Below are 16249 nucleotides of genomic sequence, written 5' to 3'. Positions count from 1 at the left end.
TCTTTTTCCTTTCATATAGAATCTGAACTGGTTTTAGACATTTTTAAATGCGGTCTTTAAGCCTTAAAATTTAAGCCATATCTCTAAACACGTAGAGAAAGCTTGCACAGTGACAGCTTTTTTTTCCTCCTTTGTGCTCTATACTTTCAAAATTAGGGTTTTTTTTCCCTAATATGCTCCAGAATGCAGGTCTAGGGTTGTGTACAGAGGTGTAGTTTCATTATCACGAGTTCACCAGCGCCACTGAAACAAAAGGTATTTCAGAAATTCTGAGAATCAGAAAATGCTTGTGCTCTTGTTTTCCCTGATCCTTCCATTGGTAACTTCAGAGCTCTCAATGGAGAAGGACCCAAGCCCCAGCCTACCCACCAATGATAAGTGCACGTCAAGCCTTTGTGGAAACGTCTTTGTAGGTGTGTTAGGAGGAAGATGTTGCCAAACCTGAAACCTCCCCAAGGTTTGATCCGATGTGAAGAACACTGAGATCCAAAACCGTCTGTGTAAATAGTTGCTTTTATTCTAGCAGTTTATCCAATATTTTACAGCACTGTCTGTAAAATCAAACCTCTTATGGGCTAAAATGTTGATGTTGTTGTTGTTGTATTATTGTTTTGAGGCCAACTCAAATATTTTGCTTGGAGTCTTTCTCTGGCTCAATTACATTAGAACATGATTCATCTCATAGTGATTTCGTTCTCCTCCGGGCTTGCCATGAAATATCATTCCTGCAACACCTTTTTTTGTGTGTGTGTGGCTGTTCGGAAGCCATTTTCCTTCTTGCCTGTGACTTAAAATGACTAAGTACATTTTGAATGTAGTATCCATCAGAAGATCGTAAACCGAAGGGAAATGTCAGAAACCTGATTTAGTTTTGCCTATTTATTTCAGTACCAGTAGCATTAACAGTTGCAGTAGGATCAAGCTAATTGTCATTCACTCTTGAGCAAATAATAAGCCAGGCATTTGTAATTAAAACGCTATTGCTATTCAGAAAGATTACAACTACGATGTCTTCTATTTTGATAGGCTAGTACAAATTAATCATTTTGAACCCATTTGAATCTTAATTACAAGATTAGGTCGATGCAATGCAATTGTTTTACCACAGAAATGAATGCCCAATGGATTCAAAAGCGTGTTTCTTCTTTATGAAATGCCAATCCTTTTGTTTTTAACTCAAGCATGGTCGCATCATCTTGTAGATTTTCATACCTAATGATTTTTTGTGTGTGTGGCATTATTCATTGATGTTACTCTTAGTCTCTCCTAAAAGAATTTTAAATACAATTCAAGGAGCTAGAAAGCCAAATAAGATTTTTGAGAAGTACATTGTACCACTGTAATTCTAATTAATAGTCCAGTAGATGGAAGAATAATGATTATTTATTACTATGTTGTGTTCCGCCTTAACGATTTGCCTTCATATTTCACGGCAATGTTTTTATAAGGCACAAAGCTTTTCTAAACTTACCCATTTACAATTATTGTTGGATTTTCTAGTTTAGCTGAAAATGTTTCCTGCCCAGGATGGAACTTACATCTTCTCATTGTTTAAAAGACTATGCTTAACCATTTGCACTGTTTGGCTCAGGTGTTTATACTGGGCAGGCCAGAGCAGGTGCCACAGGAAGAATGTGGCCAACAACTGTTTTGCTCTCACCAAAACAAAACAGGCAAATGTGTGGTTTTCTGCCTGAATGATTTGCAGTTTAAAATCCTCAACTCTTTTTTTTCTTTGGAGAATGGGAAATGTTTTTCTAAGCTTTAACTCAGTGGGAATACGGAGATTGCATCTCTTGCTACTAGAGTGATATTGATCTACCCCAACCATTTTTGTGGATCCCCTGTAAATGGACTAGTAGCCAGACCATGACTTAGAGCCTCTTCGCTGGTTGATATGTGAGAAGGATCTAAAGAAGGAGCTAGCACCTTTCTCTTTAGTACTAAATCATACTAAGGCTTTGAGTTCCTGGTACCATGTGGTTCATTCTAACAGCTCCTTTCCAAGGGAAATGCTGTTCTTAACAGCTCTCTTGGTAAGCACTCAGCACATTTACTGAGCACCTACTACATGCCAGGCTTATTCTAGGGCTGGAAATATGGTAAGGCATAAGACAGACTGAGGCTTGCTTCTCACGGACATGCCTCTAATATGGTGGGACAGGGGGTGGAGGAGTGGGCAAAAATAAATATGTAAACAAATAACTAAAGAAGACAAGTGCAAAAAAGAAACCAAAATAAAAATTTTTAAAGTGAAAGCGATGTGTTGGGGAGAGGTGTGCTGCTTTAGAATGGCAAGTCAGGGAAAACCTTTGTGAGGAGGTGGCATCTAAGTGGAGACCTGCGTGGTGAGAAGGTTCCAGCCAGATGAAGATGTCATGCGGGCATTACAGGCAGAGGAATGCTCATGCTCAAATTGCTCAAACTGCATACTTTCCTTTCTTTGTGTAACTGTCACAATCTCAGAGCCAGGTCTGACAACTTCATGGGTTGAGCCTTACTTCGGTAACCTTCCTCCACAGTGAGAGGGTGTCCCGGGCCCCTGTGGTTGGTTTTAGCCAGTCATACTCCCAGAGTTTGGTGCCAGCCAGTGGGGACATTGCCTTTGACCCAGTCACCACCCTGAAACTGCCTAAGAAGGTACAGTGAAACTCCGGGCATTGCAGTCCTACGTGGTGATGAAATTCTGGCACAGATTTGGTGCCAACCCAAGAAATTGATAGAAGAAAGGCTTCCTGGAGCAAAGAAATTTCTGGAAAGCCTCTTGCTTTGTTTTTCATAAGAACCCCAGCATTTAAACTCATGGCAAAATATTGACATAGCCATTTAATTTTTTTCAAAGGCAAAATGGCAGAAGGGTTTGTCCCATATTGCCTATAGATCATCTTTGTCCTAAAACGCCTCCCACCAGCGTGAAGTTTTTTCACATTTCACTAAAACAGTTCAGCTCTGCAGATATCTTTGCCTGCTGGTGGTTTCCTAAAGACCTTACTACTTAGAGTGATCTATCTCTATTAGAGCAGATAGTGCTGAGTACATTCTCCTGAAGAACCAGAACTTTTTTATGCCTTTCAGGTTAGTCTGCTGATGAAGGTCAGAGAACAAGGGATAGGTTCGCTATACAACGTAGAAATTATAAGACTCTTCAAAGCCTTATGAACATGTCAGAAAGCATCTTCTAAAATTGATTCATAATTTAGCAGACTTTGCTTATCACAGTAAAGGTGGCCTGGCTGGCTCCTTATACTTAGTTTGGTTTTCAGTAGCCCTGAAACATTCCTCTGCATGAAGACAAGCTGGTTCTGGCCCTTTGTAGTAAAGTATTGCACATCAGTGGGGGAGATGATTTCAGTAATTCAGTTCATTTCTTCAGGCATTTAATCAGCTACTATGTGACGGACTGCTGTAAGCTAGGCAGAATGAAATACAACATGGTCACTGTGAAATTCCAGTCCAGGTTCCCACACAAGACTATAGGCACAATTGTGTGTCTTTCCTGTTCCAGAAAGAAATTAGTGGCATGCCGTTCTCTTGGTGGCCCTTTATACTGCCCTGAAGGCCAGCTTCAGTTTGGGGCTTTTCAGCCAATGGCAAGGACAGTTCTTCACTTGGACTTTGGGTTTGCCCCACCACCTTCCTGAGATGTCTTGGCTCCTAATAGGCCACCGTATGTCTGCCTGCCTTTCTCCAAGCTGGTCTGCCTGCATTGCCAGGTGACCTCAATAACGGCTGCCACTTTTGCATTCATGAGCAGATGTTAAGTGGAGAAGCCTTCGAATGCAAAAATTTGAATTTATGATACAGACAAGAGGTTTTTGCCTTTTTACCTTCCCTGGCTGACAATGAAGGTCTTCTTATTAGCTGTTCTGCAGGAAGCTTCTGGGCAGCAGGTAAATCTGAGACCAGTTCCCAAATCAATTGTCTTTGTTAGGCGATCCCAGCGTGACACTGCCATGGCCTAAACACCTCATTGACCATAAAATTACTCTTTTGATCTTATCATTAATTTTTCATTTTTCTCTTAATAGCTTCCTTGCTTCTGCAGCTACTCCTGCTCAGGGTTCAAGACTAGCACTTTTGTCTACACTCACTATGTTTGGCCTGTGGAGGGAGTTTGTTTTCTGGTACTGTTTTGTTTTTAAAATGTGTAAATATTCTTTCGGTGTTCATGAAAGGCAGTGAGGGCTTTCATTATTTGCTTTATATAATAAAATAACCCTCTTCCTTACCCCATGGTCATCACTGCCAAATGGATATTTTGAAATTTCTTTTCCTTTTGCCTGCTAAAATCTCCTACCCTGTCTGAGGCCTTGCTCTAATTAAGGCCTAACAGTCCTGCCCATCTTCCCCAGTGCTGAGCATGATGTGGAGTCCCTGCCCCGAGGGCCTTACAAGCTAGTGAGACGAGAAAACAAAAGCCACCAGCTGAGAATGTGGTTAAATCCCAGAAGGGCAGTTGCCCTTGTAATTTTTCCCCCCTTTTCTCTTGTTTCCTGAGCTGAGGAAAGGAAAAGGAGAACCTTTAGTAGGGAAAGGAAGGAACTATGCCATGGAAAGATTCTCTAAAATACACAGGGTACTGGGGAAGCAATGTGAAAGAGAATGGGGTGGTCGTCTGGGAAGCAAAATGGGGAGACGGCTGCAGACTGAGAGGGCAGCAAGGGGGCTGGGTGGGGGTGCAGAAGATAAGAAAGAGGGAACAAAGGGCACAGTCAGGAGGCAGCCTGGGTGAACAAAAGGAGATGCTGCTTTGCTGCACCCTGAAGCTGGGGGCGAGGGTACAAGGCAGAAAGTGGGAAGGGGTTGTAACTAGAAAAAGGAGGCTCAGGCAAGCCCCCAAATGCAGGCCAGAGGCCTGTGATGTAAAACGGGGTGCTGTGATGTTCTGTCTGGCTTCAATTGTAATGTTGGCCTTGCCCCTTAATTGTCCCACATTGCCCAAAGTGAAGAGCCTACAGATTGATGTCCTTAAAGGTGATTTATCCCAGAGTCTTATGTAGTTTCTGTTTCTGTCCCAAGCCTCCTATTCTACATGCTGAGGATGCCAGAGAGCCCCTGACTCCCCCATTCCTCTACTAGATCTGGACTAAACTTGAAATGAGCGGACTTATACATTCTGTGACCAAGAGCTTTCAGTCTTCTTCAAAGAGCAGACTGGACATCTACCCAAAATACCTGCAGTAAGCTGCAGATTTTAGAAATTCTTTTTCCCGAAGTCAGGTTGCCCAAGGCAGGCATGCTGCTCTGCTTTTGGAGCCCCCAAAGCCTTCCTCTTCCTTCCTTCATCCTCACCAGTATATCCAGCCCCTGGTCTGAGTGCCTGGTGAGCAGTTCTGATCAGTGGATATTGTGACCATTTGAATTCCTGTTCTCCAGAAGAACCATGCTGGGTGGCACAGGAGCACTTAGCATTGCCATCAGCCCCGTACTTCTTGCTTAGCTCTTATGGGAATTTGAAGCACAGACTTCAATTGCCATAGATGTTAGACCTCTTTCTTCTGTCGTTGACGGGACCATAGCCCAGAGAAGATGTGACTTCTCAGGTCACTCAGAGAGTTAAGTTGGGAGAACTATGCTTCAGTACAGTTCTCTTTCTGCTAAACCAAGCTGCCTTTAAGTCACAGGGGGAGCCCAATTCTAAACCAGGGGCTGGCAAACTTTCTCTTTAAAGGATCAGATAGTAAATACTTAAGGAGTCAGAAGACAAAATCTCAACAAATTGTGTTCAAAAATCAAATTGGTTTTTATTAGTAATTCATGAATCAGGCAATAAGTACCCCATCTATAGAAAATAGAAAAGTGCCCCATTGGGCATAGGAGAATGGTGGATTTTTGTAAGATAGCTTGAACAAGGAAACAGCGTCATATAAAAAATAGATTGGATAACATCAGCTTACTTCAGGTTACCTTCCTTATCATGCTGGTTAAAACTGGCCTGTTTGTGGATTTGGCTATCATCTCACTCCTGAATTTTCAGAAGGCCAGATAAATAACTCGATTTTGGTTTGGTGATGTGGAATAGCATGAGTGACTCCATTTTTATTTGGTCTGTTGGAGCCTAGTGCAGGAGCTCAGTCCAAATCAATGGCTTCCCATAAATTTTATTTAACATGGAGTTGAGGCAAAACTGAGGATATTATGTAGGTATTAATATAACAAGAGAGAAAGAAAGCTTCCACAAATTTTGCATTGATGAAATCCAAAATATAACAATATATAATATTAAGTATAATAATCATGATAGATATACTGCCATAGATAACAGAAGTGAAAGACTGTGACTATGTCTCAATAAAGCTTCACTCAAGGACACTGAAATTTGAGTTTTATATGATTTTCATGTCATGAAATACTCTTTTTATCAGCACCACACTCTCCCAAGTGAGCCACCGGCCGGCCCGAAATACTCTTTTTAAAATTTTTTTCACCAATCATTTAAGAATGTAAAAACCATGACTTAGCTTGTGGGCCATACAAAAACAGGTGGTGAGCCAGATCTGACTTGATGGCCATAGTTTATGGACCCATTTTCTAAATAAAAATCTGCTAACTGGGGACCCATTGGCCAGATCTACTCCCCATGTGCATTTTGTTTGACTTCTAACAATATTTTTAATTGAATTAGTTGCCAGTATTTTTGTTTTCTAATTTTTAATTGCCTTACCTTTTTTTTTTTTTTTAAATGAAAGCAATATATAATTACTGTGAGATAATCCGGAATGTTAATATTTTGGCATGTATCCTGTAGTGAAATTTTTTAATAGTTGAAACAACATTTTGCAGACAAATTGTATATCTTCTTCTTATCCACTTAATACTATAGCATAAACATTTCATAACATTTAAAGACTTTTATTAACATAATCTTTTAAAACTTTGCTATAAAAATCTTAAACATATGTAGAAGTATAGAGACTAGTTTAACAAAGCCCCCATTCTTGGACATGTCAACTGCTGGCCAGTCTTATTTCAGGTAAATTCCCTCCCGTATTGTTTTGAAGTAAATCCCAGATATCATATCATTCTCAAAATATTCTCTAAATATTTCAGAATGATTTTTCTAAAATGTAAGGATTCTAAGAGAAAGCCTTTTTTCTTAGGAAAGAAATGCTGAAGTATTAAGGAATAAAAGAGAAAAATGTCTACAATTTTCAAATGGTTCAGGAAAAAGATAGATAGAGATCTGAGAGGAGAGTACACAGGAGTTCTTTGCACCATTGTTGCAACTCTTCCATAGATAGAAATATTTATAAATAAAAATTTTTAATACATGTAGATTACTGAAAAAATACATTTAAATAATTGTGGATTACTAAAAAAGAAAAGTGACCACAGTACCATACCACACCAACCAATAACGATAATTCTTTAATAACATAAACTATCAGAATCAGCATTCAAACTGATCTAATTTAGGTCATTTTTAAAGAAAAACAATTTGTTCAAAGCACAATCCCAACTAAGGTTTACACAGTGCAACCAATATTCTCTTTCTCTCTTTTATCCTTGCTATTGCTATACAAACTTTTGTTGAACACATAGTTTGTTTGACCGTAGTTTCCCCCAGTCTGAAATTGGATGATTGCATCTCTTGGTGTTGTTTTACATGTTCCTCTGTCTCAGAGATTTCTTGTAAATTGGTAGTTACATCTAGAGTATTAATCATATTCAGGTCTCTTTTTTTTTTTTTTTTTTTTTTTTTAAGCCTCAGATTTTGGCTTCATTGGGAAATTCTGCAGATCTGGCATTGCCACCTGGCAACAACTGGTGTGGGGCTGGGTATTGGCCATCCCCATTCCCCACCTCCTGCCCCCATCTAGGTGACATGAATTCTCCAGTAGGCCCCAGTTCTTCCGATGAGCAGTTTCACACATTTATCCTCCTGGTTCCCACAGGCATCCTAAATTGACATTCCTGTTCTAAACATTGCCTCTTCAGGGGCTTTCGTAGATGTCAGCACAACATCACACACAACAAGAGGCCTTTCAGGAATGTGGTGGACATTCTCATGTCCAGTGAAAATGATTTGGACTGGGACTTCCTTAAAATGCTTGAAGAGAAAGAGATAAGCAGCCATATGAGGGAAGCTGAGTGACAGAATTTGGTGAAAGCTCAGGATGAGGGAGAGAAAAAAAGTAAAACCATAAATTAAATTAACAGAGTGCTGCGAGTATGGGAGGCGGAATGAGTTACAGATTCCTAACATGTGGTTGCAAACAAAGGAAGCAAGAGGGGTTAACAGAGACAGCACTTTAGTTTTCATATGACATTACAATAATATTAAAACCTTAAAAACAAAGAGAAGAGGGTAGTAAATGCTATATCAGCCAATAGTTCTAGTCAGAAAGCTCAAGTAGGCAGTTGTAGCATAACAAAAATCTGTGTGGGGATTAAATGAAATGAGGTAGAATACGAGAAAAGCCTCCTAGAAAGTGGCTCTGGAAAAGGATTGGGAGCCATGCTGTGGGGGTGATGAAAACTGGTAGAACTTTAAGAGAAGAGAACCTTGAAATTCTTGGGATTTTTTTCTCATTTGCAATTGTATTGAAAGGAAAAGTATTATAAAGATAGAGAAAATACATCATGTTTAGTTGTTTTGAAAAGAATAAACCTTTACAGAAAAGAATATAATTATGACAAGTTGGGACGTTCCTGGAAATTTCCAGATAGTTCCCCATACTCAGAAGAATGATTAAGAGAGAGAATCTGTGACTGGTTATGAGGAAGGATGGAAAATTTTGAAGGACGGGCTGATTATGTAAGTTTTAGGCTGTGGTGTTTAAAACTGTTGCCGTGATATTTTAGAGATTAATAACAATTTGGGGAAATCTACTTGCTTCTGAAGAAACATTTGGCTCTAATGAGAAAGAAATGCCACTGTTTGTGAACTGCCAAGTGGATGTAAGGAGCCATTCACTTGCTAAGCCTCTTAGGAAAGCCAGAGCGGATTTCACCCTTAACAAGATGTTGACAGTGTCTGATCAAGGTACCACCTGGAACATGCTAACAGTACAAGACAGTGGCCTATAGAGTCAGACCTGTGTTTAAATCTCTCTCTGTCACTCACCATGTGACTCTGACAGATAACCCATGGAAAATTTCTAAGTACTAAAAGCTGCTTTACACACAGTAGCTATGATTCTCACTGCTTGGATGGTAGGAACTTAGAACTCTGAATTCTTAACTTTCAGTACTAACAACAGCCACAACGGCTTGCAACTATAGAGCACTTACTGTGTGCCAGGTACTATTGTAAATGCTTCACATGTATTATCTCATCTAATTCTCAAAAAGCCCTACAAGGTAGGCACTAATATGAAAATTAGTCCCATTTTACAGATGAGGAAGCCAAGGCCCAGGGAGGTTAAGCAACTTGGCTAAAGTGGCCTTGTAAGCAACAAAGCTGGGTTTTAAACCCAGGCAAGCTGAGTCTAAAGGCCACATGGCCTTGCTCCACCAACTTCCCCACTCCCCTCCAATCACAGGGGAGTACAGAGAACAATACTGAGTACTGGCACTTTCCAGCTCTGTTTCCTAATCCAGGTGCCTCTATTTTCTTGCAGATCTTTGAAGAATTTTCGAAGTTTCCAAAAGCCTCTTTGGAAACATATAAACATGCAATTAGAGCACAAGTTTCTTTAGGTTAATCCACTATTAACGACAGGTGAGCTCAGGTTTTGTGGAAGCTCTGACTGGCAGTTACATACACAAAAACATTGCAAGTTTTTGTTTTTAAACTGGGAAGAAGAATCATTACTTAATAAGTGCAATTTAGTGGAGTAGATCTTTCTGAAGGTGTGGCCTATGGAGAGAAAATAAAGGGTGCTTGGCATTGAGGAGGTTGGGAACTGTTAGTGTACGTGTGTGTATGCATGTTGCCCAATCTGTCAGCCTTCAAAACTCTGCCTTTATTTTAAAATCATATGATTCTTTAATTTCCCTTGGGGCCAATATATTTTTCTTTCATTATTTAAAATGTTTTACTGGCTTTGTATTTGATACTGGAATCTACCTTATTCATCAGAATGGTCACATAGGTAAAACGTGGTCAGAAACTGCGATGCAGAAGGCAAGCCTTGCGTTCCAGGCCCAAAACAGGATGTTAGGTCGTGCAAAGAACAAACCTTTTAATCCTTTTAAGTTGTAGCCCGGGAGTGAATTTTTTCCTAAAGAAAACATTTAAAGTAAGACTCAATACATCAAAACACAGGGAACACGGATGATTTTAAAACAATCGAACAAAACGTACTGCCTTGGCGCACGAGCTGCCAGCTCCACAAGGCGAGCCTGTGGCGGGCCCTCCGTACATACTTGTTCCGTGGACAGCCCCTGGGTCGAGGGAAAAATCCCAGGGGGCCGTCAGTGCCCTTTCTTCAGAAAGAGGATCGGGTCTTTTGCGTGAAATAGTTTTCACTATTTCAATACCACGCTGGGAAAATCAGTCTAGGCCTCCTGAAAACTCTGGTAAAGCCCAGGTGACACCCTATTCCTGAGAATTTGATGCAGTTAAAACCGCACAGGACTTGCTTGGAATCCTGCTTCTCTGTCAAGCGTGCGGGGTCTGGATCGGGAGCCCAGGGCCCTTTCTGCGGACTCGGGCCTCGTGTGACAGTGACGAGGCTCTGTGGCCCTTCTAGCCCTAACCGGGTGGTTCCCCGGAGGAGGCTGAGGCCGCTGCCCCGTGGCGGGGCCTGGGGCCCCGTGGGCCCGCGGTGAGTCCCGCCGCCCTCCCGAGACCTCGTCCTCGGCCTGGCGGTCCCGCGGCTCCCCAGCCCGTGGGCCGAGGGTCGGGCCGCCCTCCCGGCCTGGCCTCGTCCTCTGCCCCGCGCCGGGGGCGGGCCGGGCCGCGGAGCCGAGCCGCCGGCGTCCATTTTCTGGGCGGTGCTGCTGTGCGGCGCCGCGGCTGGACTCGCGGGTCCGGAAGCGCCATGGACCCCCGGGGAGACGCGCCGGCGCTGGAGGAGCCCAGCCCTGTAAGTGCCCTCCGCGGGGTCTCGAGCGGGGCCGGGGGCGAGGCGCGGCCTGCGGGCGCGGGGCCCGGGGCGCGGCCAGCCCGGCCCTCCCCTGCCCCGCACGGAGCCCGGAGACCTGGCTGGACGCTCCGCGGAGGCTGGGAAGCCGAGCTGCCGCGGGGGAAGCGCCCGCGGGCTCCCGGACCCGCGTCTCGCGCCCGAACGCCGAGGGCTGGGGTCCCGCGGCGGAGTCGGCGCAGGGGGCGCGCGGCTCGCGGCCCGACTGCTTGGCTGTGCTCGAGGGCGCCGGGCCGCCGAGAAATGCGCACCCGGGGCTGGGGACGCGGTGGGCTCGGGGCCAGCGGGCTCGGGAACTGCGCCGACAGTCGCGTCACCCCTCCCCCCGGACTGGGAATGCGAACCCCGGTTGTGACCCCACGGGAACAGGATGGTTTGCTCGGGTGCACCACCAAGCCCCTGCAATTGAAGAGGACGTGCAAAGGCAGGGCCCTGCCCCCAGGGGTTTGCAATCTCAGCCTCCTACTTGTGTGTAGTTAGGTCTGCTCTGTCGTACAACACAACTGCCCGCTGTTACACACTTCTTCGCAGTGTCATAAGTCACCGGAGATTTTAGTCTGTCCGCGGTTCCACTCTGCTACAGGTAAGTGCCTAATGCCATTCTGGACTCTGGCCCTAATTGAATGTCCCTTCTAAGGATCCATTATAGATGATATGTGTTATGGTGACTTATACATATTTTAAAGGTTAAGGACTTTTCTCCTAACTATGAAGCTCAACTACTCGGTCAGGTTCTCACTGCTAAAAAGTATAGAATTGTTTTGTTGTGGTTTCAGAGTAACTTCTAGTAAGATATTGTAGCTAAATGCAGTGTTTTTCCAAAAGCAGGGACCCATAAGAAGATTGTGGAATCAGTTTAGTATGTTGCTACTGGAGAAAAAAATTTGAAAAGACGTAAAATATATAGTGCGGTATAGAAAAGAATAGAACGGAAAATATCTGTGGGCATTGCACATAGTAAGAGTAAGCGTTATTTTATAAGACATTTTTTGTTTTCAGTTTATATAACACAATTTTAAATTTTTAAAATTTTAAAACAGTGGGTCACTGTCAAGTTTTTAAAATCTTGGCTTACTGGTTAATGGCACAGGCTTTGGAATCAATTGAACCTGAGTTTGAGTCCCAGCTCTGGCATAATCCAGCTCTGTGACCTGGAACAGGTTCGGTGACCTTTCAGAGCCTCCATTTCTGTAGCTGTGAAATGAGGGAATGTTTTCTACATTCACATCCCCACGTATGAAGATTATACAAGGCCACATATGTAAATCACTTTGTGCAACGCTTGACTTACAGTAGGTATTCAATATATGCTAATTCAAATTACTGTTGTTGCTGAAACATCAAATTTTGGTAGCTAGTCACGGAACACTGCACTTTTCTTTTTCCTTTTTTTTTAGATCTTGATGTGGAGGAGATGGAGGACAAAGAACCAAGGATTTCCAAGTGATTTCTTCCAAAGCACAGGCAACTAACTCTGTTAAGGCTGGTCTGTTCTAACTGAGGTAACTAAACTTGTGTCTCTCCTTAGTCAACGGGAAATAGGAAATGGTTTCTTTGAGGGACTCTCAAAGGGCATCTGACTCGTGACAGCCATCCACCGGGTGTTGGGATTACAAAGTGACCATGATGCTCAAGTGATCTGTTTACTAAGAAGACGCAAAGTGTGAAGTCCCTGAGATGAAGGGGAACTAGGTGAGCAGGGCTTCAGGACAACTGGTTTCTCATTCTAGTTCTGCCAGTGACTGTCGTGGGAGCTTCTATACATGTGTTCATAGATATCTAGCTTTTCCAGGCTAGAAGGACCCACAGACATCACTGAGGCCCAGAGAGTTAAATGACTCTTCAGGGTTCCCCAGTGGGTTGGGGTAGAGGCGGGACTGGAACTTGGATCTCCGTTGCTCAGGACATGCTCTGGGGTGAGCACCATGCTAGGCACCGAGTGTACAAGCATGAAGTGCCCACCCACGGGATACTCGCAGTTCTCGCAGCTGCATACTGACAGTCCAGCACACTCAGCTCTACCTTGGAGACATACACAAAGACCCAGATGGTGACGGTAACAACTACCATTTATCAAGCATTTGTGTGCATGTGAGTGCCAGGCAGTGTGTTACGGGTTTTAAGTGCAGTGTGTTCATTTACTCCTTACAATACCCCTTTGAGGTGTAGAAAAATAGATGTAAGGGATTGAAAGGTGAAAATGGAGACAGGTCATGGAGGGCTTTACCTCTTATACTACATTTACGGAGTACATTCTGTATGCAAAGCACTGTGCTGGCACCACAGAGTTCAAGGTAGAGTGCCCATCTTCGAGCCTGTAACCTACACTCCAAAGAGGCATAGTCAGATGGGCAGTGCCTGCCATTCACTGCACTCTCCTCTACCTGCCTCTCCAGTAGTCCAGAGTGGGATCTGTCACAGGAACAGGCCGGAGCAATGGACCCATCAAAGTTCTCTCTCAATTCAGTTTTTCATTTTTCCACTTTAAAGTATACTTCCACCTATCTATTAAAACTTGTGCTTTCAATTTATAAATAATAGTAAGGCCTTCTTTGAATTCATTCATTTATTTTTTTACTCAACAAATGTTTACTGAACTCCTACAAGGCACTTGGATATTCAGGACCCTGCACATTATTACGTTTCTACAATTGTGGTATTAGTCATGTCATGTCTCTTAGTAAGGAATTATTTATTCAACTGTTAGTGACTTTCTATTGTTAATGTGCTAGAATGTCAGCTCCAGAATGGTGGACACTGACCCATATGTGGGATTCCAAGTGGATATATAGGAAAGCCACTTAAAAAATTTTTAAATCTTTAGGAAGGAATTTCTCACTTCTCTTCTAAATTTTGTCCCTTTTATTTGTGCATTTACATAGACATACATACATTTACATTTACATAAAGGAAAAAGCAGTTTGGCAAGGGGGCTTTCTTCTATTCAAAATGCTCTCCTCTTTTAGCTTTGTAGGCCACAGAGAGAGGACTATGGGTCCTCAAAAGTAAAGCGATTTAAGAAATGCTTTTGTTTAATTTATAAGACAGAAAATTAGAGATAGCTCTAAGAATTGCATTAAGTAACAGAAATCAGATCGCAAGACTTGGATGCCACTTGTAATAATTTAAGCTCCAAATAAAACAAATTAGATGTGGAATGTGAGCATGCTTTGTAAACTTTAAGGATTTCTGTAAATGTTATACAGCAAATATTTATTGAGTACCTACTATGAGTATGACATTGTATTAGAAAGAATGTGGAATTCAGCAGCAAAAAAAATCTGGTCCCTTCCTTCTCAGATCCTGTTACGTTGCTGAGGAAACAAAATATACAGAAATAAACCATGGGGTAAATGCAAAAAGAAGATATTTTGATGATTTGTGGAAGAAGAGGTTCCTTTTACCCCTGGGGATCTAGAGACTCTTGAGAATAAGCATTTAAACAAGTCCTTGAAGGATATGGAGTTTCAATAAAAGAGATGGGGAGGAGGCGTTTGAGAGAGGCAGAACAGTTGGAGATGGAGAAAGCGGGGGGCAATTTCACGGAAGTGTCCAGTTGAGTCAGAACTGGTCTATACAGGCATAAAGCTGGAGAGCATTTGGTGCCAAATGGTCTTGAACGCCAACAAGGAAATTTGAATGTACGGTATTAACCAATAGGTGTCATTAAAGATATTCAAACAGGGGAGTGTCATGGCTGCGCTTTAGGCGCACACTCCTGTGAGTAGCTCAGGGCAGATTGAGTGAGGCAGGCCAGAAACTAGAGATAGGGAGACCAATTAAAGGCTACTACAGTCCACCAAGGAAAAGGCGAAAAACCCTGAATGGATGATAATAGTGAAATGGGAAAGGAACAGATGCAAAGGGAATAATTGACAGGATCTGATGTCTCAGCAGAGAGGGAATAGCTAAAGCTAACAGATTTCCAGAGCAGTGGTATCCATGGAAGAAACGTGAAAGGAGATAAGGAGCTGTGTTCAGAGGGCCTGTGTATGAAGTGTGGAAGCATGCTGTCTCCCAGACAGGTGGGGGCTTTGCGCTCCACAGGATGGCCAGGGCTAGTTTGGGAGTCACTGGTATATAAGAAAAAGTCAAGAGGGTGGGAGCAGAGATTTTCCAAAAAGAGAGTATAGGGAGAAAAAGATTGAGGATGGAATCTTTTGAGAAAATAAAGAAGGACCTAGGGAGGCAGAGAGAAATCTGGCGGAGAAGAACCGTGGAGGAGCATGACTCCGGAAGCCAGTGGAAGGGGCTTTCCCAAGGAGGGAGCCTGGCATGCTGGAGCCTGGAGGGGGACGGATGGGCTCAGGAAGACCATTGGATTGACAAGTGCTAGGTTACACGTTTGTTGGTGTTTTCCTTTGTAAGGTAATATGGTTTGTAGAATCAATATTAAGAGGTTTCATTTGCATAAGTTTGTAGCTTGCACAAATCAGGAATCACTGTTAAATTTGATGCTAGCAAGCCCCCAAATACACTTCTGATTACTAAAATTTGTTGTTTAATGTGGTTTTGATAGTAGTCAAAATGGAATGCACTGTATTCCATTGTCAGCAGACAGACCAAGAAATATCCATTAATAGAATAAGTCCTTCAAAAACTATGTTTCTATTGACGCAAAAAGTTTCTAAAAGTAATTTATTCCATTGCCTTTTACCTTATGGCTATTGTATGACGTGTGTGGGTCTGTGTGTTTTCACGTGCACATGAGCTTAGTACAGTGGAATGAGGAGACAAGGATCAGATAAATCTAGTTTCACAACCTGGCTGGGCCATTTTCCAGGCTTTTGACTTTAGAAAAGTTACTCCCTCTCTAAGCCTGACTTTTTCCATTCATAACTCACATAGGATTATTTTGAAGATTGAGTAATATAATTTGGTCAGTATCTGTACCATAGTAGGCAGTTAATAAGTGTTGGTTCCCTTCCCCCACAACTTTGTACCGAAATGTAAACTTATACATAAAGCTTTGTGTGTAGGTAGGTGCACATTATTTTTATGACTCCTTTTAGCTTAACGTTATCATGAAAAGCACATACCTCCCATTTTAGCTGATCTATTCTGTGTTAGTTCCAGTGACCAGCAATTTAATATGCCAGTGAATCTGGGGAAATTATCAAACTGTAGATTCCCAGGTCAAGAGGTTCTGATTCAGTGATTTGGGGTGGGGCCAGGAAATCTGCATTTTCAACAAGCACCGCTGAAGCTGGTGATGGAGA

The 16249-nt window shown here is 42.6% G+C and overlaps 1 protein-coding gene across 11 annotated transcripts in view; it reads left to right on the top strand.

The window, feature by feature from the left end:
- Positions 1 to 16249, top strand: part of ZBTB38 (zinc finger and BTB domain containing 38) — a 72981-nt gene that overhangs the window by 18734 nt on the left and 37998 nt on the right. For 3 of the 11 annotated variants that reach the window (XM_063115144.1, XM_063115142.1, XM_063115140.1), the window contains one exon: positions 12428 to 12532. The gene's annotated coding sequence lies outside the window, so the exon portion shown is untranslated. Of the gene's footprint in view, positions 1 to 329; positions 2197 to 9563; positions 9665 to 10673; positions 10974 to 11224; positions 11614 to 11889; positions 11994 to 12120; positions 12323 to 12427; positions 12533 to 16249 lie in introns of those variants that run through there. The other 8 variants (XM_063115149.1, XM_063115146.1, XM_063115139.1 and 5 more) reach the window with 8 other exon arrangements.

The sequence above is a fragment of the Cynocephalus volans genome, chromosome 11, assembly GCF_027409185.1.
Source record: "Cynocephalus volans isolate mCynVol1 chromosome 11, mCynVol1.pri, whole genome shotgun sequence".
In the NCBI taxonomy this organism is placed as follows: domain Eukaryota; kingdom Metazoa; phylum Chordata; class Mammalia; order Dermoptera; family Cynocephalidae; genus Cynocephalus; species Cynocephalus volans.
This window is presented reverse-complemented; position numbering and strand designations above follow the sequence as displayed.